Here is a 25,606-nt window from a genome sequence, read left to right on the forward strand (position 1 = left end):
TGTCATGTCAGTCGTCACCATCTCTGTCTAATCAGTGCCCCTCTCCTATGTTCATCACTCATGGCTGGCTATCATAGGTTTACTCACACAGTACATCCACCTCTTTGCTGTATACCGTCATTTTCCCGTGCTTTCTTCCTGTTTGTTTCAAATCTTCTTCACCAGATTGTCTTCTGCTTTTCTGCACATGTGCCCAAACCACCATAATCTGTTTTCTTTCACCTTTTCTGCAATTGGAGCTCATTTGCATTCTGCTGTTATATACTTATTTCTTCATCTTTCTCACAGTGTGCATCCTTTCACCCAACCAAGACACTTTTATATGACCTCTAGCTTCCTCACATGCTCTGCCTTTACTTCCCAGGTTTCTGAACCATACAGCAGTTTTGGTTACACCACTGTTTTGTACACCTTTCTTTTCAGTTTCTGTGACATTCTTCTGTTATACTCTACCTCAGCACTCTGTGCTAGTTGGCTCTGCCTCCTCTGATTCTAGCTTTGGCATCCCCATTCAGAGTTCCCTTCTCCTCGGCCATCTTTCCCATACACCTGAAGCTGTCAACCTCTTCCAGTATTTTATTTTCCCTTCTGTCTCAGTTGTCATCTTCTTCTGATTTCCCCCATTTGCTGCCCATACAGCTGTCTTACCTGTACTTATTGTCATCCCATGTGCCTTCATTTTGCATTTTTTGTAAAGGTCTTGCTCAGAGTCTGCCTGTAATGCCACATCATCTACATACAGCAACTTTGTTGATTTGTCCCCTTTAAGCTGTTTACTAACGTAGTTCATCACCAGTATGAACAGCTGTGGTCTCAGAATTGAACCTTGATGTACACCCACTCTCACTGGGAGCCCCTCTATGAGACCAAATGCTATTCTTACTTGAGTCATTGGGTCCTTGTACATAGCCTACACTAATTCTACCAATGTTTCTTAACTTAGAACTACTGAAGCACTGCCCAAATCAAGTGTAGAAATGTGCACTTGGACCCTTTCCTCATCTTTAGCTTCTTCTCAACTATCTGTTTCACTGCAAACACTGGGTCAGTTGTGCTGCATCCTGGTCTGAATCCAAATTGCTCATTTCCCATCTTACTTTCTACTAATCTGTGTATTTGTTTATCAGTCACCCTGTCTATAACTTCCATGCGGTGTGATAGGACTGTGATACCTCTTTACTGCCCACAGTTGTGAATCTTTCCTTTTTTCTTGAATATTGGCACTAATTTGCTTATTTTCCAGTCATCTGGGATAATTTTCTCTATGCTGCACTGAGTACCCTCAGGAGCCATCTCTCTCCTATCTTACCCATCATCTTTATCTTATCTGCTTTGCCGTCATCTAAGCCAGCTTCTTTCCCTGACTTCATTTTCTTTAGTGCTTTTCTTACTTTTTTTGTGGTGGTCGTCTTCTCTGGTGTAGTACATCTTCTGTGGTGTTTTCTTCATTGAGAAGATGCTGGAAGTACTCCGGTCTGCCTTTGATGTCCTGTGGACTAGTGAGCAGGTTGTTGTTGGCATCCCTTGTGCAGGGTGTTTGGTTTTCTTCTTTGTCTTTCTGTCTTTGCCTTGCAACCTGGTATAGTTTATTTGTGCCACCTACTGAATCACTTTCCAGAAGGTAATATTATAACTCTTTTTTTAGCCTATTTATTAACTAACCAACATTCTTTGTTAGTCTGATTCATCTTTTCTATCTCCCACCTTTTTCTGTACTACTACTTTCTTTTGATGACTTCCTGGACTTCTGCATTCCACCACCAGCTTTCCTTGTGTACCTTATTTCCATACCTGGCACAGCCACATATCTGTTCTGTAGTCCTCGTACATGCTATTTTGAGGTGTGACATTCTTCAGGTCTACCTATTTTCTCTTCTTCCTGAGGTGCTAGAGTCCTGAGTAATTTTTTGAACAGTTATGCTCTCTCCAGTCAACTTCCAATTCTTCAGTCTAGTCTCTGTGGACCTTAGAGTCTTCCCTAATCACTGCTTGCAGTTGATTGTGGCAAACAGTGGTTTATGCTGTGAGGTGACTGTTTCACTGGGGATGGCTTTGCAATAATTGAATCTACCCCCCTGCCTTTTCCACTTGAGTTGCATGTTGGACACTCTTGAATGTGATTGTGTGACAGTCTGTCTCTTGCTCACCCATGTGTTGGTCACCATCAAGCCATTTGCCAGGCAAAACTCTAGAATAGCCTCTCCCTCTTAATTCCTGTTGCCCCACCCATTTGGATCCAGGCATATCCTTTTCTAATTCCTGCATTCAGGTCACCCATTATAGACACCAATTCATGTTGTCCCACTTTGTCTAGTAGATTCTGCAATTGCTGTCTGAATACAACCTTTTCCTCACTATCACAACCCTGCTGTGGGGCAGGGTTGGGAGGGTGGCTTAATGGCTAAGGTGTTTGCCTTACAAACACAAGGTGCAGGGTTTGAGTCTAACAAGGGATAATTGGCTAGGCTTAAAATGGCTCGCAAGGGCAGTTAGCTTAGTACTAAACTATGAACTATATATAAATACTGCTCTGTCATTACACTGGAGTCTGACTGCCATGATTCTGTCACTAATCCTGAAGTCTCTCACTCAACACTATTTTCACACAATTTCTAGCCTGCCCTCCTCCTGAGTAATAGACTCTGATCCCAAGCCAAGTGGCTTTGCTGCACTATCATTCCACCTGCTGGATACAGAGGATGTTCAGCCTCATCCTTAACATCATGTCATCCACTTCCATGCTTCATCCTGTCAGTGAACCTACAATGAGTATAGCAATTCTTAGTTCTCATTTGGCAGGTTGATTGGTTTTACGTCCAACTTTTGCTCAACTTAGCTATCTCAGGTAATCCAAGCTGGGCAGCTGGAAAATAGTTGGCCAGTAGCTTATTGACACAGGACTGCTTGGCTTTATGACAGGCAAACATTGGCCACTAGGGGCACAGACACCCCTCACACCATTAGCATGGGTCCCTGGTGCAGGTCAGGTCCTCAACCCACATAGCATCCTTTCCCATTTGGTGACATTGTTCAACATAACCGAATTACGTAGATACATATTTTACACCATTAGGTGGCTAGTCTTGCCCTGATGCTCAGTCTGCGATCTGTGTTCTCTTGTCTTGAGGATACTACTTACTACAGTAGATGCCCTGAACAGCTGGGCTTTACAATTCTTTCCTCATAAGACACCATCTAGAGTCAGTGCTGCTGCCTACAAGTCAATTCTTAGGTGAGTTTCAGATGGAAACACTCAGCATGTTTTTTGGGAGGTGAGAGCAACCCCACAGAGACATAAAGAGAAGATGTTAATTCCATGCAGTCACTGGCCAGAGATCAGGATCAAACATTGTACCTTGTCCATGGGAGGTGAAGACCTTAATCAATATGCCAGCTGTAGCACCCTTTTGAAGTGGGATGACTATAGCTGTTCTCCCAAGCCTCATGCTCAGCTGCCTTTGAGGTGGTGAGACTGAACAATTTTCAGACTGGATCATTAAGACAGTGTTTCATGCTGACAAGGAAACAACCAGTAAATTTTCAAGCTCCTTCAAACTATGTTTTTTACAACTGAGAGAGATTTTACGATTTATTCAGAGATAGTCACAGGGGGAGTATTGACAGAGACTTGTGTTGGAAAAAAGGAGAGGGTTGTTAATGGTTGAAGTATGATCTGAATTTGTTAACTAATTTGCTGCCTGTGTCTCTTAGGTTTGCATGAGTAATATTGTTTTGAATTAGCTTTTTATAGTGATTGGCATTATATTTGTTATTTCTAATGAAGTCAAAGAATGACTTAATTGTCTTGGCCTCATTGGACTTTATTTAGCTTCTAAATTGTTTAATTTCTTGATATTTGATACAGAGCTTGCGATTTTCAGTTTGTTCCAAAGGGAGAGGAGCTTTGTTTTTTATTTATTTTAAAGTTTATGTAGGAGTAAAGGACCAGGTAGTGGGCTTTGAAAGACAGTGGGGGGTTGTGAGCTTGCTTGACTGAGATCCAATGATGAAGACCACAGAAAGGGGGTCAGACTTGGCCACTGATGTGGTAACTCATGATTTACAGCACAGTGGTGCCATGTTGGTGATGACAAAAGTAAAGCAGATTCATCCTTTGTGAATAGAGTGAACTGGCTGTTTGAGTTTTGAGTTTGCGGATGTTGATGAACTCTAAAAAGCACTCTGCATGTTTGTAGATGTATACATCATCTGATTTATAGATGGATAATTAAAATCACCAGCAATTATGGTGTTTGTTTCAACAGTAGGGGAGTCCAGGATATGAAGGAGTTCTAGGTCATTATCTTGCCATACTAGTCAAGATGTGATGGATTTTTGGAAACAATATATATATGTAATTTATACATGGCAGTACCTTTGGTTGAGATGTCTTCAGTGATAGGTCTAAAGGAATTATAACATTTGAAACTAGGAAGGGAGGGAGGGGAGGGGGTGTTAATCAGTCATTAGAACCATGTTTTAATGACAGTGCAGATGCTATCATTTTCCAAGAGCAGTTTCTTGTTGACACATCTAGCAATGTGCAGGAATACCTTTAGATTTTACAGGTCTGATGTAGCTAGGCAGGCAGATGTAGAAGACTGATATTTCGTAAAAGTTGTAATGGGGAAAGGTGGATAAAGTTTTAGCCAGTATGCAAATGTTCTGAGGGATCTAGTGCAGGCCAGCCATTGTGCAGTAGTTTGTTTGGACTGTCATCCATCTCTCTACAGGTTGACACATATTGGAAACTGTTTGAACGATACCAAAAACTCAGTCAGTTATTGAAGTTGATTATTTTTTGTTCAAAATTGGGGCATCATTCCTAGTGAGCATAAGATGTTGCTGAAGACTAGCCGTATACCAGCCTGGGATACTTGGAGAGCTCTACCATGCCTCCCTTCATATGATTCAAGGATGTGTGTCTCATCATTTATACTCATGTGAAAAATGGCCGTGTCATATGTGCAATTGGGATGAAGCAACTTGAGTGCCCTTGTAACCTTCCATATTCTGGCACCAGCAATGCAGTTCACCATCACACTTTCCTTACCAATCCTACTAATGGTGCTTATGCATTTATATGTCTCATGGAATCATCTATGATTAGGACATTGCCATGTGGTTTTGCTGGCCCTAGGTATTCTTAAGTCATGTGGGGGCCAGCAAGATAGACCCGAGTTTGCAGTACTTGAGGTGGAATGTGTTGTATTTACAGATGGTGTAGAGTTATCCTGCTCCTGAAGGAAATGTGTGTTTGGTTTATACCTCAGAGGCTTTTGAGGCAAGTGTAGGGATTTTCTGAGGACCTCAGCATAGGAAGGCATATAGGCTTATTTTTGTAAGTGGCGTGGTTGTGCATTGTGAGTGTGGGAGATGACAACCTTATAGGCACAGACAGTTTAGATGAGGAGATACCCTCCATATTTAATAAGTATTTGCATCTGTAGCATATAGAAACAGTGTGAAAGGAGTAATTGGTTATCAGCAAGCAAAATGCAGGTAATGCATTACCTCAAAGTGTCTATGGTAGTAGGTGACCAAAAGATGATGTGAGGGTGGATTTTGCGTCCTTTGGTACAAGGGTATATGGGGTGATTAGCTAGAGTTTTTATCAGGTTTAGGGTAAGGTAAGTATGAAGTTTTAGGTAGCAAGGACCAGTAATTTATTTAGTTGGGGAGATAGCTGTGGCACCAGACAAGGTGTTTGGTATGGTGTGGGTTTGCTTTGTCAGAACCCATGACCAGTTATCAGTTTCAGAGGCTGCAGTGACAGTAAACTGGTGATTCAGGTGTTTAATAAAGTAGAAGTAAAACCCTTCCCTAATACTAAAGGAAGTTTTTTTTAGGGATAATCTAGTTAATGGAGTACAAATAAAGTAAAAGCCTTTCTTAGTGCTGAAGTGAATAATGTGTAAGCAATCAGATTCCAGTGAAATCATAACCTGTGTTTAATTCAGTTTGCATGTGCCTGTTGAGTACACTGTGCCCTGCCACTGCATGATGCACAGTTCTGTTTATTCCAGTCAAGTGGCATGCAGAGGTCCCCACATCACAGCAGTTTAAACAAGTACCGATTAACGCAGCCAGTCAGTGACATCCTGCATTATTCCTGGGGATAGAGATTTCACCCAGGACACCGCCTCAGTATACAAGCAGCTTGCCTCTAGGAGCAGCTTAAAAAAAAAGAAAACAAAAGTTAACAATAGTAGTTCTAATAAGTGCAGGACAAAGAATGAGACCATCTAATTTCTTTCACAGACTGACTCAGCAGTTGTCACAAGAACAAGCAGACAAGGAGTTCATTACTGCTTGACACCATTCATCGTTGTAGCTATGATCACAATGTAGCCTTTGATGCTCTGTAGAGCACTACTCCCCATTTTTTGATGTGTTGTACTTAAAAATACTTAACTCATTTCTTAGATCACTACTGCATAGCAATTCTGTAATACAGTTTATATTGCCTGGTATTGCTTGTTGAATTTCCATTTTCAGCCTGCAAAACGCACAGCACTTAACACTGTAGTAATAGTGTTTCATGTTGAAAGAACAGTACTTCCAGCCATTATGTCAGGATTTTATTTATTTATTTATTTGACATTTGTTTACCGGGGTCGTCTGACTGGGTCTATAAAACCCGTTTTCAGCAGAAGCTGAAGAAGGGAGAAAAGCTCCACGTACAGAACGATACAAATAGTATAATCCAATACAATAGAAAATGCTTTAGAAATGCTATACAAATGTAAGGTGAAAGAACATAAACTATGTTACAAGTTGTTACAATATATACTACACATCTAGACAATTTCATAGAGTTAAAACATTGTCGACAATTATAGTCACTCTAAACATATGCGTAGCCTATGAGTAGATAGCGTCCAAAAATAGTATTCAGGTAGTGCACTGAATGACATTGACTCTTATAGTACATGCAAAAATTTCAGTTAGGAAAAAATAGCCAGAAAGTTAGTGATGCAGAAAGATATTGAGAGAGTTAAGAAGAACAGAGACATTACAGTTTGAGCAGTAGCTTAAGGATGTGGTATAGAAACAGAGATGGAGTTAAGAGAGCTTTAGACTCTTGCAGACTGTGAGGGAGTAAAATGTGACAGAAGAGGGGGATGAGGCTAGTGTGGAAGAAGAGGAAGAGCTGAGCACTAAGCAGAATTTATACAGGAGCAGAACCATGTATTTTTGAGATTAATTTTTTAAAGAGACTTTGAAATGGGTTATGCCAGGCATAGACCTAGCAGTTAGAGGTTGTGAATTCCATAGAATAGAGACAGAGTAAGAATACAGAGCGTGACCTGGTTTTCTTGTGGGTTTTGAGATAGCCAAGAGATTTTTGTCTTCTGATCATAGGGATCGATTTGATGTGTGAAGTGTGACTAGATTGGCTAGTGCAGGGCAGGCAGTAGGCTTGAAAATAAGGTTGTGCAAGGTGGATAGCTGAATAAAGGCTAGTTTGTTAGGGAGTTCAAGCCAATTTAGTTTTAGTAGTAGTAGTTTACAGTGGTGTGTGCAGTATTTACAGTTTGTGGCAAACTTTGCAACTTTGTTGTAGCACTGTTCCTTCTTGCTTAGGGTAGATGTTTGTAAGTTAGGACAGGGGCACCGTAAAGAAGGGAGGGAAGTAAAAATGTTGGGTTTTGGTTAGAAGATTGTTTTGCAACCGATATTGCATTACCTGCTGATGGATACCTCTCTCAAGAATTTTTGGATATGGGTGACAAGATGGATGTAGGACCAAAATTGGATGGTTCAAATGAGTTGCCTCCTTTGTGGGTGGGGGTGGAAGGGGGGATTTCCTAGCCCTACCCCCCCTAAAAAATAGAAGGGCATTCTTTTACTTGTAAATGCTTCATTTCCTACAGACAAGCGATAAACATTTTTAGCACAGTGTGCTACAAGTTCAGTAGTATGGAAAACATCTTACTTTACTTTTTCAAAATTTTTAAGTCACAAATGCCAGTGTATTAGAAAACAATATGTAGTGGATTAATATTTTTTTAAGAAATACCTCCACCGAACTAACAAGTCTATTTTGGATATTTACTTACGTGTTTTCATTTTGTGTATTTGTAGCAATCATAAATACAGTAACTAGCAAAACATTTGTAAGAATTTTGTTTAGTCCCTGCAACACGAATGCTGGAGGAAGAAGTGTGTGTCTTAGGGGCTCCCCCACTTCACTGGAACAGGCTTCCCACCCATCTGAAGCAGAGTTCATTCCTGCACTTATTCAAGCAAAACGTACAGCAAAACTGGGATCAGTAGCTTGGGAACTATAAATATACCACTGGTCTGGCACCTGTGACTGTTAGAAAGAGGATCCAAAGCATTTCATATTTTACTGGGAAACATGACTAGGCGTAAAAAGGCCCCTTGGATCGATAGCCTAGTATTCTACTATGATACTATGAGCAAGAGTTACAAACAGAACTTCATGTTCTTTTTGTTTGCATTGACTTGTTAGCTTTGCATAGCAGTTGCTGACAGAATTTAAGACATAACATAATTTAATAACTTTGATCTGTTTGGCACTACAAGAGCTTAGTCATTTGTAAGAACTTTGCTCTGTTTGTCTTGGTTTATTTTAAATTGCACAGCAAACAAAATTGCAAGAACTAGCAAGTACCTGTAAAAAGAACTTTGCTCTCTCTCTCTCTTTTTTTTTTTTTTAAGCGCTTGTTTCTGTTTTTTTCTACACGAACAATGGCAAACACACACACAAAAAGAAAGAAACTTTAAGAGTTTGTAAGAATGTGGGTCTGTTTGCTTCCTTTTGTTTATTACAAACAGCACTGTGAAACCAAAGCTTAGCAATTCATTTACAAGAACTCTAAGCCATTTGGGGTGTTTAAACAGCAGTGGCAGAGAGGACCAGAAAACCTATCAGTTAATTTGCATAGATTGGTTTTGTTATTTTTTCAACACTAATGTAAAGTTGAGTTTTTGTTTTACTTTGTAGTTGCAGACATAACTGCAAGAAATGGCAAACAGTTTTTTTTTCACTAGTTCTAGTAATAAAAAATAAAATAGCAAGTAATAAAAATAAACCATAGCAATAACCATAAAGTGAAAAATATTTGAAAGTACATTTAATTGTTAACCATGGAGTACAAGTAGAATTCCACAATAAAATGAGATACAGTGCTTTCATGAAATTGTTTCATCAAACTGTGGTAATAACCGGAGTAAAACTTACCCTAGTTGTAGCAGAAATTAAGGACAGCCAACTACTTATTAAAACTCAGTTGAATAATTCAGTGTCTTAATGGTCTTCACTCCATTATTGGCCTGGCATTAATGACTTCATTAAGTTCTGACCACTACAACCCTGCACCAGCGGTGTAGCGGGATGAAATTATGACTGCGGTCCAGGTAACCCAAGTCTGAATAGTGGCCTGGAAAGACACACCCATCCCTTGGTAGTGATTACACCATCTCGGTTGTTATGACTTGAACCTGATCAAATTTTTAATGTCTTGGTTTATGACAACAGTGCTTCCTGGCTTTACATACAAGACTAGTAAGGCTGATGGGTCTGTAGTTACCCAGGTTAGTGGTGGGGCTACCCTTCAGAGGGATATTTCCACTGCAGTGTTCCTTAACTTGGAAACATATTCTTTGGAAAGGCTTAGGTTAAACAACTCAAGGTGGGGATCAGTAGAACCCTGCTTGACACTTAGAAAACCTGGTATACTGTTGGGACCTACTGAAGAGATGTTTTTGTCTTGGAGGGTGATTCAAAGATATGATCCTTTGAGGTGGTAGGGGAAAAGTGATTCAGGCAAATTTGTAGTGGGGTTGTTAGTTTCAGAGAAGAGACTTATTTGCTGATACATTGACAATGTCTTTAGGATTAGAATGAGAGATACCATTGTACATAAGTTTGGAGCAGTGATGTTAGTTATTCACAAGTTTTCTAATGTAGCTAAAAAGGACTTGCAAATATCCTTAGCCACAGAAGCTAGCCAGTGCTCATGAAATGCCTTGCATATCTTTACTGCTGACATCAGTTTCTTAGTGATGCATTTCATGGTATACTTTTCTGGTCATTACAGATGTCTTCAGTTTCTTGATGAGACATTTTACATTTTCTTTATGATGGGAGGCTGTGGCCTTTCAAGGTAATGTAGGCATTTTCTTCCTTCTGTTGCGTAATTTGTTAAAATGTACTAACGACCAGAGTGCTTTGTTGTTGAGTTTGTCAGTGTATTTGGTTCTGGTGAGGACTATGTTAATGCATTTGGCTGAGTGAGGATAAATATTTTTAGCATAGGTGACTGCTTTCCCTCTATTGACTGTTGGGTTAACATAGGCGAAGTTTGAGATTTCATTGTACAATTGCAAAACATTTGTTTTTAGGCTCTAAAAAGAGTGGTGTTGATTACCAGGAGGGTGGATGTTCTTAGGGTAATGGCAACCACTTTGTGGTCCGGGGTTAACAAATAAGGGTCCAGCAAAGCATGTCAGGGCTCTATTTATGAGAACTAGGTCCAGGATATTACTACTGTTGATGGGATTTTGGACAATTTGATCCAGGAAATTCTTAAATAACAGCCTACCAAGGGTTTTTAAAGTCACTATGTATTAAAGAACCATTTCCTAAGGGATATCTTCAAGGAATGCTAGGACGTTTTCATGATCCTTTGGAACCATAGAAGAGGATTAGTAACAAGCTATAAACTGACATTTTGATTTAACTAGTGTGAAGTGGAGTTTGTTCACTGGGGAAGTCTCAAGGCATCACTTTGAAAGGGATAAAATCCTTGATGAACTCTGAGACACCTCTACCATTACCACTAAGCTTGAAGACATGATAGTCACAGGACCCTGGGATGAATGTCATGCTCTCATTAGACTTGAACCTTGCCTCAACATGGACTCATTCCAGATATAGAAGTGCTTCCAGAATGGACAGTTTGCTTGCTGTTAAGACTCCTAGTATTGAGATGAGAGACTGGCTATGCAATTTATGATCTGATTTTGTTAGTTACAGTGATATATTCACTGCATGATCTCTGCCTAAAAAGGCATGACCTTGAATGAGGGGTGCAGGCCATCCTTTGCAAAGCAAGTACTATTGTTGTTCATCTCGTCCCAGGGAGTTACATACTGGATCTCCCAGAATGACACCAGCTACCTAGCCAATTGCTGAAAGCAATTTTTTTTACTTTAATCTAGGCATCGTTCTAGGTCAGGGGATGATACCACCCAAAAGAGTCTTATCCCTGACTGAGGCATATGAAGCAAGTTTCAGCAAGTCCTTTTGCTTGACTTTCATGGGCTTTTGTGGCAGATTCTTCACTCTAGCATGGATTATGATCATGTCACAGTCATACTTAATAGAGGAGAGGGTCCTGAAGGCTCTTAATATGTCAGCAATCCTTCGTCCTGAGAGACGGCTAACTGTAACCCTGTTTTTGTTCAGCTTAGTGGGCATAGAGTTAGGGTATGTATCAGTTGAATGGAAAAACAAACAAGCCAAACTGCACTTCACCAACGGCAACCGGGATGACAGAACAGCACATTTATTAAAATAAGCACAACTTTACCAGAAACTATTAGCGCTTTTGTCTTGCAATTATGATTCTTCAGATATATTCTGTCATATATCTGAAGAAGTCTTAATTGAAAGACGAAAGCACTAATATTATCTGGTAAAGTTGTGCTTATTTTAATAACTCTGCTATCAGTTGAGTCATAAAGTACTAAAATGTTTCCAGAAGCTGATTTGATGCTATTATAACTGGGGTGTCATGTTATTGGTAACATGTTGATGAGGGCATGCATGTAGAAGTTGTGTTAATTGCTGCCTTCTCTTAAGCCATCAAGTTGGCTTTGTTATTTTTTATGACATCTGTGAAATTAGTTTAGTGTTGTCAATATGAGGATCTGTGATGCTCAGTGCATACTTGAGATTTTGAGAGGGTTACTTCCAAGTTATCTATGTGTTTGCCTTTCTCACAGAATCTATTAGGTTAAGGAAGCACTCATTTTCAGTGTCCAGGAGACAGCATTTACAGAAACAGTGAGTTTCATGCTTAAGACATAATCTTAAGTATAAACACACAATCTTATAGAGAATTCTGTATATTCAGTATTGATATTAATCCAACATGTCCTTTACTGCCAAAGATTTTCTTTGTCTTTCCTTCAGAAAATGCATAAATTCTAGTTCATATTCTGTTATATGCAGTTTCTTTGAAAAAATATATAAACCTTATCTCCCTATACAAATAAATAAGTAATTCAAAACCCTAAAAATTGCGTTATTAAAAAAATCCATACCATACACAACTTCTTTTACAGATTTCTAAATGTATATTATTCACCTGCAAAGGAGCTTATGGTACTCATTGCAGTTCGTTCTTTATGATCGTACCACTTATCTTCATGCTTAAAGTAAACTTTCACTAAGCACTTGCAAGCATGGCAAAATATTCTCATGAGAGTTGACAAATGCATTCCGTACCTTGATGAGAAGAACAGAAAAATGTAACCAGCCAATGAGAAAAGATGTGGAAGATGCACTTGTGTTACCAGTTATAGCAACAGGAGAGGGGGTTGAGAGCAGGAAAGAAGTACTGAATATGATGAATGGAATATAATTGTGGTTTGCTGTGCCATTATTTTTTATAGACCTTCTTATAAACAAGAATTCAGACTGCTTAAGGCAATATGTATGTTGAGATGTCCTTCCTTAGATCACCGTTGTGGTATTCTAGACTGTTGGGTTATGTCACCAGATAACCTGTATGTTCATCTGGGGTACCAAAGCCAAACCCTTCCACGAAGCCACGCATCCAATGTAGGATCTCAGCTCACTGGTTCAAGGGTACATAACTGGACTTTTGTGAGTAACCCCCCCTCAAGATTATCTCACTACCAGTCCAAATGCGAGTTCTGTACCTATCGGTCTGTTCTACTTGTGGTCATTGGTACTGCTGGCTTTCAGTGGTTCAGATAAGTGCCTGTTGGGGACCCTTCCTTGATTTTCATTCTTGTATTGCTATTTGGTACTTTATTAGTTGTCAGATAGGAGAGGAAAGTGTGATTGTGGTTGGCAGATTCCATACAAGCATCTCCATTCCAAGTGTCTCTTTTGTTTATGCACAGAGCACGATTTTAAAAATTGTACAACACACAGGTTCCTCCTCTCCCTGCTTAAAATAAAAATCCAGTGGTGGGTTTCACAGGTAAACCTCAACCATGACATACCTTTCAAATTGCAGATACCGTAACAGGAATTGCACACAGATGCTTCACAAGTTGCATGGGGGGCTTGAACAAGTTATCTAAGAGGTTCAGGGTCAGTAGCCACCAAATACAAAGTCAGAACATGTTATCCTGAAGGAGATGCCAGCACTAATGAAGGCCCTCCAGACTGTCTCTCACTCCTGGATCCCAGCACCTCTCAAGATTTTCACAGACAACACCACAGTTATGTAGTACATAAAAAAGCAGGGGGGAACCAGGTCTTACCAGCTTTGCAAAATAACTCTTTTAGCATGCGATTAGGCCACAAAAGCAAACCTGCCCCTTCAAGTCTTTTACATTCCCTTACAGGACAACGTTGTGGCAGATTTTCTAAGCAGAAAAAGGGAAGACCCCATGAACGGATGTTGATCAGAGAGGTCTTCCGAGACTTAGTGCACAAATAGGGTGTCCTACAGATAGACTTGCTTGCCTGCATCCACAACCAACAACTTTCTTTTTTCTCCTGCAGGACTTCTTATCCTCAATCATGGAAAACGTATGCCATATCCTTTCATTGTAGAGGGAGGTTCCTGTAAGTCTTCCCAACACTTCCTCTACTCCCAAAGGTCTTATTAAAGATTCAGAGAGACAAACCAGAGATTCTACTGGTGACTCCCTTTTGAATAAAACAGCATTGGTTCCCCCTTCTATGTCACCACCATAAGCTACGCCATAAAGTGGACTTGCTCACACAACAGAAGGGTTCTCTTCTTCACCCCAGCCTGTCATCTCTCAATATAACATTATGGATGATAGGATTCTGATCCTTTTCAGATACCAGTTTTCTGAGGAAGTGCTACACATTCTCCAGGCCACAAAGATGCATACTACCCAGAAATCTTAAATAGCTAAATGGAAAAGATTTTCTATTTGGTGTCTTGCTCATAAGTAGGACTTCATACAAATGGATATTCCCATTGTTCTGACTTATTCATGTGAGCTCTTAAAAGCTGGCCTGGTATATTCCTCAATCACAGCACACCTTTCAACCATTTCTCATAGCTTACCTCTCTAACCACCCCCCCCCCCCCAGATGAGTAGTGTAGAGCTAAAACAGTTTCTGAAGAGTGTATTCTACCTAAAAACTTTGGAAATCTATTCTGCCTCCATGGGACCTTAACTTTTTTTCTGGAAAAACTTACTCTTCCACCCTTTGAGCCATCAGCATCCACTTCACTCATGTTCTCCACTTGGAAAACCATACTTCCATTTGCCCTTACTTCAACTGGACAAGTGTGTAAGCTACTGGCCATGATGGGATCCCCACCCTTCCTGATTTTCCATATGGGCAGGATATATTTGAGGGTCACTCCTTCTTTTATGCCTAAATTGGTAAATGAGCTTCCCCTCAAGCAAACCATCCATATCCTAACCTGCTTTCCTAACCCACAAAGTAGGAGACAGAATCCTGCACTCACTGGATGTATGCAGACAGCTCAAATTCTACTTAGACAAGATAGTCTGGCTGCGAGACTGACCATTTGTTTGTCTTCTTCCAGGAATCCAAGCCCAGTAGCCCTGTTTTAAAGCAAACTATTGCTGACTAAATTTTTAACTTCATCTTCTTTTGTTACACTCACCATGGCAAGTCGTTACCTTTGCCTGCTTTTTCAAGAGATTTTTACAATGGGTAGACTCTAGGAGTATCTCAGAAGCAGCCACTTGGCCCTTGCTACGCACCTTTACTAAGTAGTATAGAGTGGATGCTTTTACATAATCCAGGGCTGCCTTCTCAATGTGAATCCTGTCTGGGCTGTGTCTCTTTCTACCACCTTTTATACCACTTGAGCTTTGGTAATCACCCAAAGGTTTGGAATACTGCACCAGTGATCTAATGAAGGACATAGTACTGCAGTGTAAGAACTTACCATAACATTAGCTGTTCTACTGATCACTGTTGCTGTATTCCTTCATCCCTCTTTCTGTAGACTTGTTTTTCTCTTTCTGGGACAGAGGAAAAGCCATGCTGTGCCTTTTCCCCTCTTAGCTGACCTATCATTCTGCTTTCCTCACATGTCTACATGTGTTATGCCTTGGAGATAGTCTATCAGTTTACATTCATGTGGCCTCTTATGTACCCTTATTCATACAGGTTGAGGTCATACGTCAGACATATGGCTCTATGAAAGGTTTTGTTTTTGGTACCCCAGCTGGACATCCAACTTATATGGCAAGATAACCAAATAGTTTGGAATACTGCAGCAGTGATCAGTAGGACATGTACTGTTATGGTAAGATCTTACACAACTGTACTGTATTCCAAGTACCCTACTTATCCATTTGCTCATTAATTTTCCCTGTCTATCTTTCAGTTCCCCCTCTTTTGGCTGTATTTCAGTATCTGTGTGTGGGGTGGTATTAAATATTGTTTACTTTTTGATCTTCTCTTTACATTCGTAAATATGAAAGTATATTTCGTAGATTTATTCTACCAGTCTTTTTTGAGCAGCCCTTACTCTTGCAATAGATTAAGAAGTTCCTTCTACCCTGTCAACTTGAGTTATAATGTGTTCTTCTTTCCCTAAAGTTTGTGTCATGTTTCCCAGTAATCTAGACATTGATTATATATAGAATTAATAAATGTTTTCAGCTTAGAGTCGTACCTCTTAGTTTTTTTACACTCTACATCTTTTATTCACCACATTGTTAATTTGTAACCTGAATATGTGTACATTAATAACTGTAACACTTTCCATTATTGTATACTTACATTATGAGTAAGATTTCCATAATAGCTGTATTCTCTTTTTTTGGCATTAGAACATACTTGTACACTTTTCAGTTCTTACCAACCTACTTATTTTTGTCACTTATTTTATGCATAATCTTGTATACACTGCTTCCCAAATGCACCACTTATTTTCCCAACCTTAGATTTTTATTTTCTTTATAACACTAAATACTTCATTTACAGCAGGTTTAAATGCTAGTTTCCACTCTTGTGCAGTTGCCTTTCTGGTGCTAATAACATTAATCTTTATAAGGCCTTACAATGTCTTGACAGTTCTTACCCTAGAAACCAACTCAGTATCATCTTTTCCTGTGTTAATATAATATACTCCCCAACAGTTTTGTCAAGGCATTCTACAGGGAGTCCTTAAGTCTGATAACTCCCATATTCCCAGAAAATGTGTTCTCAGTTTCCTGTCTCATTCCCCTCACATCTACATCTGCTTTCCATTTACAGGGAAAATCCCCTGAAGTAAGTTTGTCCCTTAAACCTTGCCTGGATTTGGGAGTGTAACCAGTGAAAGTAACGAAATTTGAAATATTTTGAAAGGTATTTTTGAATTGGAACAGAGGGTATTAAACTTTTAGTATCTAATTCAGTAAAAATAGGACAGTGGACATGCTGAAAGTCATTGTTGAAAGGAAATGCAATTTGAGGTATAATATTTACAAAACCCTCTGGGCTTGAATGCAGTGCTGTATTGGAAATTTATCTTTAACAGTGCATGCTTAAATCTCAGAAGGCAGAATCTGAAGACAGCAGGTTAAAACTAAGTTATAGTTATCTTACTGTTTTTGTGTGTCTTAATAATGCTGCAGTTTGTGGTCTATATATGAGCTTATGATGATTGTAAATGTGATTACCAAAGGATTAAGACCTTTTGCATTTAAGTCTGGAGAAAACAGGTTACTGAAACTCATCAGTGGGTCTAAACTTAATAAAACATGGCTAGAGGAGGAATGAGGTTTAAGTGGAGGCAGAAATTGATCAAATTGTGTAATGTTGGATTGATGATAATTATATAAATTTATGTCGTGTGTAATGTTTGTAACTGGGAATATGTTAACATGGTTTGTTTCATTTTATGTAAATGTATGTCTGCATATGTTTTAAGTGATAATTCATTAAACGTTTTTAAAAATATATATATATCAGAGTCCAGTATGTAGGACTGTTTAATCTATATAAATCACTATTAATGTTGCACCATAATGTGGCACTTCAGTCATTAATGTAGCTCTTCCTTTTGTAAATAAATTCTGAGAAATATTAAGTGTAACGTTTAGCCCATTTAAGCAGTTCTGCTGTTGAGTGCTCAAAGTATTTCACAAAGATAGATATCAGAATTATGGGTCTGTACTTTTTTTTATAGTTCACTGCTCCATTCCATAAAGGTGGTTACAACAAGATGTTTTCCAGTTTTCTGGAACCCCTTCATTTGTGAGCAGTGAATTAAGTAACCTCCTGAGTAATTCAGACAATTTATCACTAATTTTATATATGTATTACAGAACGTGGTACACAGTCTGTTCCGTTTCATAAAGGCACTCTAATTCTGAGAATGTTTCTATCATGACCTCATGCTCTTTACTCAGATTGTTATTTAATGAAGCGTTGGTATAAAGGCCTGTTATGTAGCTTAGCTGGGTAAAGCCTGGGCTATGAGTTCAGGTCACGCTGAACAATTACTGATCTATGCATTAGACATGTGAGCTGGAGAGAGTGGGCATTAGTGTCCAACACTGGCTTGCTCATCCTGGGGTGACAGATGGCACAGTATCATGTAGCACAGTCATTAAAAATGTGTGCATGGACTTCACAAGTTGTATGTGCACAGTAACTTCTCTGAGGAGTGCTGTTACACCCAAAGGAAGGTAAGAAAGCATAGCTAACCTTTACATCAGGTGCATACATCAGCTTGTGAGGTGGGGCTTTGGATCTGAATAGAAAACATAATCCCCCAATAGATGATCGCTCACAAGTGCTTGACACTCACTCATTGGAAGAAGAATGAATTGGTCATTGGTGGATGAAAGAGCTGGTGGCTCAATGGTCAGGGAGATAGGGTGGAAAAAGAACATATAAACAAATATGAATAAATAAAGGAACCATAGCATGAATGACACAGAAGCTAAAATTCAAATTGCTGCATTTAATTCTAGTTGGGTCTTCCACAATCATTTCAACAGCTTTCTGGCAGATGTACAAAAGTGCATGTTTTTTTCTCCTTCACCTCTGTGGAGACTGAGAGTGTTTTAACTGTAGGTTGTGCTGTCCTGGCTGCTGCAGTATTTTAAAGTGCACACACTGTGTTGAGTCCACGCACATATTCTCATAGTTCTCGGTCTCCAGGCATTAGATCCCCTTCTCTGGCTGTACAGTGTACCTTTTTTTTTGTCAGGCACCAGGACCTTGCCATTAGTTCTACCCGTGTTATTGCTGATGCTGATCCCACCAACACCAGTTTTGTCATTTTTTTCTCAAAGGCATCAGTCCCAGAAACATTGGTGATGCTAGAATCAGTGTCATTGGTGTCAGGCTACCTGATGTCAGACCTAGTGTCATCAGTGTACCATCACTGTTTAGACCATCAGTCTTCCAGTCCACTTTTCTCCTGACATAAGCTTAACTGGCATCAGTGCCATTGGCATCTACCTTACAATGAACTTTGAGCTTCTTGTACAGATTTTGGTTTTCCTTTCTGCAAGAATATTGCAGTGGCATTCTCAACCATCCGTGCCTCCTCTACCACTCCTCGACTCCACACTTAGATTCTCTTCCTAGTCCCATGTGGAAGTACGTCATCTTTTCTAAGACAGAATCTCTTAATGCAACTTATTGAGTCACTGCAGGACTCGCCCACAAAAAACAAAGTAGGATTGTTGTGATCCTAAGTTTGAAGATTTGTTGCAAAATATGCAGCAGAGGGGTGAATGACCCAGATTCCCAGTATTATTCCTCACAAAGGATGCTGCATAAAGCATTGTGAACTTTCCCTTCTGGGTAGTCTTACTATTAGTGGTTATCGTACAGTACACCACAAACATAACTTGGGAAAACCCAGACACCAAGGCCCCAGTTCCAGTGAAGCCCACCTAGATATCCTGCCCTCCCAAGGAGTGCACCATTTGAGCAGAGATCCTAAAGCCATTTCTGGTTATCTGTGTTACAACTTTGATGAAACGTGCTGTCCTCATTAGCAGATTTTGGAATTAATTTTTGCATCCTCTACAGTATCACTGAGAGCACTAAATTGTTTGAGCCACACTCTGTATGTCAACTGTGACTTGACAAAATGAAGTGCAGGTTATAGCTGATGCATCACCTGACAGTTCTTTTAAGGATTCCTTTAAGGCTTAGCTTTGACCTCCATAACAATTGGCAACCCTGTGATCCACATAACCTATAGTACCATATAAGGGTCTGTTTGAACAGCAGGATGCGACATAGCCATTCCACAATACTCTTGGCTGTAGTTAACAGCCTTTGTGGAGGCAGGGCACTAAAGCAACTTTTAATGAACTTCCCCCTTTACAGCAATCTCTCTGCTTTTCAGGCTAGAATTTGATAAGCACTTGGAGTGAAGGAGAGAGGGTGAACCCCTATAGGTGTCAGGTGTCATCCTTCAAAACCATTATGCAAGACTTCCTAGCCAAAAGCTGGCTCTGTTCTTGCTTAGCACCAGGATAAACTACATCCCTAAATGTGAACAAATACCTGTGCATACTTTACACTTCCTTCTTCTCTCACTTCCTTACTTCTATCAGTTTATCTTCTGTGGCTTTCTTTCTAAATATACCATAAGCCTGTTTTTTCTCAGACTTCATATTGTAGTTCTTGTTTATATTATATTAATTTACCTTTAATTTCTCTATAACTAGGCTAAATTTTTCTAAATGTTATCATTGTCATATAACTTTTATCTATTCGTATCCAGTGTTTTCATATTATGTGTAATTTAGTATAATTAAACTGTAGTTGTTTTTTTTTATTTTTTTTTTTTTAAGATTGTAAAATTATTGTTCTTAAAATGTTTTTTAATACTTGGGAGCTTTTCATCCCCTGGCCTGCACTGAAAATGGGCCTCTACCCAGTCTATCTTTCCCAGTAATCAAATGTCAATAACTAAATAAATGTAGTGCCATAGAGTCTTATTGCATGTTCACCCTTCAGTTTTCACTTCAGTGCCTGCTAAGTGGATATTAAATGTATTATTCAGACCTTTAGGATATTCATCTACATATCTGAAATTTCTAAATGACCCAGCAGATTCCATTGCTTCCATTTAGTAGGTAGTTATTACCAACTTTAGGCCCTTTTCCTATGGGCTCAAGTCACTCCATGGGGTATTCACAAAGTACAAGTCTGTAGTTTCATTTCCCGTCAGAGGCACCATAGTGTTTCCTACTTTAATGCCTTATTTCTGTGTGGAACATCTGGAAACAGTCTCAACCAGAAGAAGAGAGATACTGCTTCATCTCTTTCAGTCCTTGGCCATAACAGTGAATTTCAATAGGTAAAGAACATGTGCATGTTTACTGATGGAAATAATCTAGAGTATTCTGCATTAGGTTGACCTTTTCTTATAAGCTGAGTGTCCCACAGAAATAAGCATGTCATGAAATTTTGAGGCTCATGGCAAGATCAGTATTTATGATTCCACATCCGAACCTAAGCTGTGAGGGTGGCAGAAATGAAGGATCTTGATTTTGTTCTTATCACATTATCCAGAGTCTGCTGTTCACACTTGAGTGACATAAAATCCTCTGGCATTTATTTTTCAGCAGGCTGTCTAGCCAGAGTTTTGGGGAGTGCTGTGTTCAGAGAGTAGACAGCAGAAAGGATTTGGTTTGTGTAGGATTCCCACTTACCAAATCAGTGTCATGAGGATGAGAGCATTTCCCATTTCATTGATTTTCTCAGATTTCTGCCTCAAAACAATGATTCATACCCCTGTGCAGAGAAGCCTTGCAGGCTTGTCACTAGGAGAGTCAAACCTGTTACTTTCTGACAACAGTTCACATCCCAGCGGAGGCTAGCTCCTGCAAGTTCCATGGTTGTCTTCTTATGCCTCACAAGTGATTTCTCACCTCCTCCATGGAAGAAAATTTGAATGCAAATGGAACAAGCCAGTCTGTGACCTCTCTCCGTCTCTAACCATTGCCAGATGTCAATATTTTTCCTTTAGCTCTCCTCCCAGTGGGAAAGAGACAGAATACCATAATGATTCCATGGCTTCAAAGTTGTCTTTATGCTTTTCTCAGTTTACTGTAATGGTACAGTTTGTCTAAATTAGTTCTTCTACCCGCTCCTCCGTAAGTTTAGATAACTTCTCATCTTAATAACATTGATAGTCTGACCCTTATCATTGTTGGTAACACTCTATATATTTTTTCTCCTTACCATTGGTAATCTGTCCCCTTACCATTGTTGGTAAGTTTCCTTTTTATCTTATACCATTGAGATAGTAACTCTCTCTCTTCCTTCCTTAAATAAAAAAAAAAAAAAAATTATTTCTGTTTCCTCTACTCACCGATAATGGCAGATCAAAAACAATCTCCCTCAAAACCTGCTAAGGGCACTTCAGGTTTCAAGAAGTGTAAAATATGTGAGGGTAAAATGCCCAATTCAGATGGGTACATTTTATGTGTTTATTGCCTTGGTAAAGTCCACTTGCAAGAGAATTGTGCAATTTGTGATGGGTTCTCCTCCTGTATGTTAATGGAGAAGGAAGAACAAGTTAATTTTGAAAGGACTTTTGAAATCACCCTTTGACAAGGCTATATCTGGTTCAGAAGAGAAAATTAGTGACAGAGGAGCTTCTTCCTCTCATAGTTCAAGTTTCTCAGTTCTGAAGTGTTTATCGGCACCCAAAAAATGTCGATATCGACTAAATTGGCTTCGGAGCAGACAACCTCCTCCACATCGGTACCAGCAGACCTACTAGTACCTAAGATGCTAGAGCAGCCTGTGCTCCCAAGGACCCCTTATTCTCCCTCTCTAGACCCTTTCAGAGATAGTCCCTTTGTGGAAGTGAGAGCATCTAGTTTTCCCTTGGTTTCATCGGTGAGATCAACTAAGAGTCTTTCAGAAGCTGATGTTATGAGGCTAGTGGACCAGCTCCTCATGGTGAGAGGATTACCTTCGGTTCCAAGCCAATCCGGCATTGAAACTGCATGTTACCTTACCCCTTCATATCCTCCTCCAACTCCACTTGAGCCCTTGGAGTATTTCATCCCAACACTTCCGGTACTGACTAGTCTGTTCCGATAGCTTTTCTCTCTTCAGTTCTGACTACCATCTTGAGTGACTCTAAGCCCTCGGCACTGGAGATCTCCCAGGGTCGGGACTGTTTGGTTGGCTCTGAGATGCATGGTACCTTTTCAGTTCCATCTGAGCCATCTATGCCTCTTAGTGCCTTGGCCCTTGTAGTACCGACCCAGGCTCCTGGTCTGGGGGCAGTCTCTTCGGTCCGGGGAGTGACCCCAGTTATGAACCAGTCTATTTTCGTTCCGGGCTCCCACTCCTCTATGGGAGGACTTGCCTTCCAAATCATGGAGAAGATGTTATCCGTTGGGGATTCTCAGTCCTTACCATCCCTGTTGGGACATATATCTTCCTCCTCTCGACCAGAGCTACCATTGACCTCATCTCCCAAACAGAGAGCACAAAAGTCCCAGGTGACTCCAACTTTAGTGGTCTCCTCTTCAGAAATTTCCCCGGAACATCCCACCGAGGAATTCCCTATGAAGTGAAAGTACAAGAGGAAGCACCTAGATTTCTCGGAAGAGTCTTATATCGAACATACTGACTTCGATGAAGGGGAAGGCTCCCCCGGTCACCCGCTTTTGATGTTTCCTTCAGAGACATCCTTGAAATACTGAAACAGAGGGGTGGCTGGTCACCCACTCAGCCTTCCTTGGAGGAATCGGTATACTTGGAGGCTTTTCATGCCCAACCCTCCAATTCTTGGATCTCTCCACCCGCTGACAATCTTGTTAAACTGATTGCTTAGCAGGCGTGGAAGATGCCTGACTCCATTGAGCCAATTCCAAAGAGACCTGACCATGTCCTATCAGCACCAAAAGAAGAACCACATTGGACTAAGGGAATTCCTGTTGGTGCCATGGTGGTAGCAGCTGCCACCAAGAAGGAATTTGCAGAAGAGTGTCAGACTATCCATCGTCCTAACAAGGAGTCTAGGATGTTGGATAGATTTGGGAAGTGTGTTTATGCTTCATTGACCTTAGATTTGATTAAAGAATTTTCAAATACTCTCTCGGGAGCAGAAGCTGAAGACATCCGTGATAAAGTTTCCTCACAGCTTTCAACCCTAGAATCTATTTCCAACTTGTCCATGAGGCAAATAGCACATACAGCTGAAGGGACAACCAGAGCAGCGGGTTCAGGTATAGCCATCAGAAGCACTCCTGGATGCGCTTATGGGACTTTGTGGAGCCATTCAAACTGTCATTCGTCAATTCTCCTTTTGACGGATCTACCCTTTTCGTCCCAAAGGTTAAAGCTACACTAGCCAGAAGTGAGCAGCATGGTAAGACCCTATCTGCCATAGGCATATGTATCTCCACTCCTCAGAGGCCTTACTCAAGGAACCAAAGGAGTGGGAGACTATGGTTTAGAAAAGCCAAAGGGCCTTTCCACAACGCATGAGGCAAAGACTTCCCCTGGGCAAAGGAGGAAGCAACAGAAGATGCTGCCCTAGGGGCAGGAATGGACCGCAGAATTGGGGTCCAGGGAGTCCTTCTCTGGCTATTCCTATCAGCATCCCTGAACGGATGCCCGATTGCCTTCCTCTGGAGGTAGTTGGGGGACGATTATCCCTACACCTACCAGCCTTGCAGTCAATAACTTCAGAAAAATGGCTGCAGGGAATACTATCCAGAGGCTACCAGATCCCACTCTTTGTAACTCCCAAATCCCAGAAAAAAACTCCCAGATCTTCCACCTAATCAAAGGGAGTCAGCAGTTATAGAAATTCAACAACTGCTCATAAAAAGAGTCATCCAAATAGTCCCCCCCCCCCGACCAAATAGGATTCGGGGTTTACTGAAGATTCTTTTTAGTCCCCAAAAAAACAGAGGACTGGAGACCCATTTTGGATCACAGCCGATTCAAAAAGTTGGTCCATCACACCAAATTCCGGTTGGTCTCGGTACAAGCCATCCTTCCTTTCTTGGAAAACGCTGACTAGATGCACTCTATAGACCTCAAAGATGCTTATTACCACATAAAAATGTAAAAAAGCTCCAGGAGGTTTCTATGCTTCCGGCTAGGAGCCAGTCATTATCATTTCAGAGCACTACCTTTTGGACTCACCACAGCCCCCATGGTGTTTACCAAATCCATGGCAGTGGTTGCAGCTCACCTCAGACTGCAAGAGTTTTGAGTCTTTCCATACCTCAATGAGTGGCTCCTCACTGCTACCACCAGGCGTCACTTAGAGCAGACAAGAGTATTTGCACATCTCTAGGCATTTCAATAAATCTCGAAAAATCCAATCTGCAATCTAACCAACAACTAGATTTCATAAGTGCCCATCTAAACACTGTCACAGGAATAGCGTCCCTTCTTCCAGAGAGACTACTAAATATCAGGGCTCTAGTCAGACAAATTCTCCAAAGCAACATAGTCCCAGCGAAACTTATCCTTCAAACTTTAAGTTCAATGGCTGCTTCAATAACTCTGGTTCCTTTAGTGAGGTTTCATATGCGAATACTGCAGTGGCTACTAGCAACCCAATGGTCTCTGATTCGCAGTGTCTTACCTAGTCCTGATCACCAACCATTGCAAACAAGACCTAAAATGGTGGCTTCACTCCAGTCAAATCCTCTTGGGCCGACCATTCATCCTCCCCCAGCCCCATGCCATAGTGACCATGGATGCTTCCCAGATCGGGGGGGGGGGGGCATTATCTGGGAAAGACAGTCCAAGGCACATGGTCCCAATTGGAGGCCAGTTTGCACATCAACTTTCTAGAGATGAGGGCAGTGCTATTAACATTGCAAGCATTCCAGAATACCCGTGCTCTAGGGACAGTTGCAATTCAGACAGACAACATGTCAGTAGTCTGGTACATCAGCAAACAAGGAGAATCCAAATCTTACCCACTATGTCAAGAAACACTCAGAGTTTGGCAATGGGTAATTTTTTCCAACCGCTTTCTGATAGCAATGCACATTCCGGGAAGTTCCAATTTGATAGTGGGCAAATTAAGCAGGACAATTCTTATGCCTCATAAGTGGTCCCTGAATCTTGTAATAGCGGACATGATTTCCTGCCAGTTGGGCCAGCGTTGCCCCGACCTATTTGCTTCACCTCTCAACAACAAATTCAGAAGTTACTTTGCCCTAATCCCCCCTCCAAGGGATTCACCCAGGGACGCTCCTCCACAATTGGCCTCCCGGTCTGTTATATGCCTTTCCCCCCATTCACCTGATCTCACAATTTGTAAAGAAAGCCAAAAAGACGAAGAATGTAATAATCCTCATTGCCGCATTCTGGCCTCGACAAATTTGGTTTCCCTTCCTTTGATCTCATATGTTACAGGAACCATGGATTCTGGACCTGGCTCCAACTAACCCAGAG

The 25,606-nt window shown here is 40.6% G+C and overlaps 1 protein-coding gene across 2 annotated transcripts in view; it reads left to right on the forward strand.

Annotated features, from left to right (window-relative positions):
* LOC122802908 (protein Atg16l2-like) overlaps nt 1–25,606 on the forward strand; it is a 1,475,787-nt gene that overhangs the window by 1,315,205 nt on the left and 134,976 nt on the right. The gene's annotated exons all lie outside the window — the stretch shown is intronic.

The sequence above is a fragment of the Protopterus annectens genome, chromosome 5.part0 (assembly GCF_019279795.1).
Source record: "Protopterus annectens isolate FY-2018-M chromosome 5.part0, PAN1.0, whole genome shotgun sequence".
Lineage (NCBI taxonomy): Eukaryota > Metazoa > Chordata > Ceratodontiformes > Protopteridae > Protopterus > Protopterus annectens.